We start from the raw sequence: 1059 nt of genomic DNA on the forward strand, positions 1-1059 counted from the left end.
AAACTCTTTTATTTTAAGACATCACAAAATGTGGAAAGTTATGCAAATGATACATCACTTTTGATTTGGCAAAGTTGAAAAAAGTAATATAACATTTTAAAACCCTACTTATAGTGTAAGAGAACATCATTCAAAAGCAAAAAAATCAAATATACATACATTTAAATACTTAATAAAGAATCCAATCATCAAGAAATGCATGCTTCCAAATCATTAAAAACCACAAAAACAAAGAAACAAACAAAACCAGACATTTGTACTGGTACCATAAAACCTAAAGTGTGAACTCCAGACAGATATGAAGGACACAAATGATTGCATCTATGTAATCATTAATACATCGATCAATGTATTTTTCAAATGCTAGAAGTGTAAGTATCTGAATGTGATGTAGTTTTGACCTCTTTTGGTCCCTTGACTGCAGATGTCTGACCAGGAGAGGGGGAAGCAATACAGGTAGCCAATCGGTTGTATTGAATTATACGAAGCATGCTGATAGAAGTGATATGTATGTACACAGCAATAGGCAAGCAAGTCAGAGTATAATCCTCCTCACTCCTCTTTCCCTCTGTAAAGCTAAGCCCTAGGTTTCAATTATAGGCAGAGTGTCTGAAGGGAGGCAATCCCATCTTTATAGCAGCCTAGGCGGGAGATACTTTTATTCTATTACTATGCACAATAGCAGAGTTATTAAGCAGAAAAGTAGCGATTATTAGGCCTTCATTCCCAATTCCAAGACGGCGGGAGGAGCCAAGGGCCCATACTAAAGATGGCAGGGGTGCTGTGGTTACCTGGTCAACATGTGGTGGCAATATATACAGGCATAGACATCCCATTTCACGGTGAGTAATCCATGACGGGTGTGGTGAAATGCATTGGGGGTGGAGCTACATGTTTTTTGCATGTTTATTTTGTTGAGCACAGCAATATATATAGTGTAAGGTTTGCACATACAGTAAAATCTTGGTTTGAGAGTAACTTGGTTTGAGAGCGTTTTGCAAGACAAGCTAAATTTTTTAATAAATTTTGACTTGATATACAAGAGATGACTTAATATAC

The sequence above is a fragment of the Aquarana catesbeiana genome, linkage group LG11, assembly GCF_042186555.1.
Source record: "Aquarana catesbeiana isolate 2022-GZ linkage group LG11, ASM4218655v1, whole genome shotgun sequence".
NCBI classification, from domain to species: domain Eukaryota; kingdom Metazoa; phylum Chordata; class Amphibia; order Anura; family Ranidae; genus Aquarana; species Aquarana catesbeiana.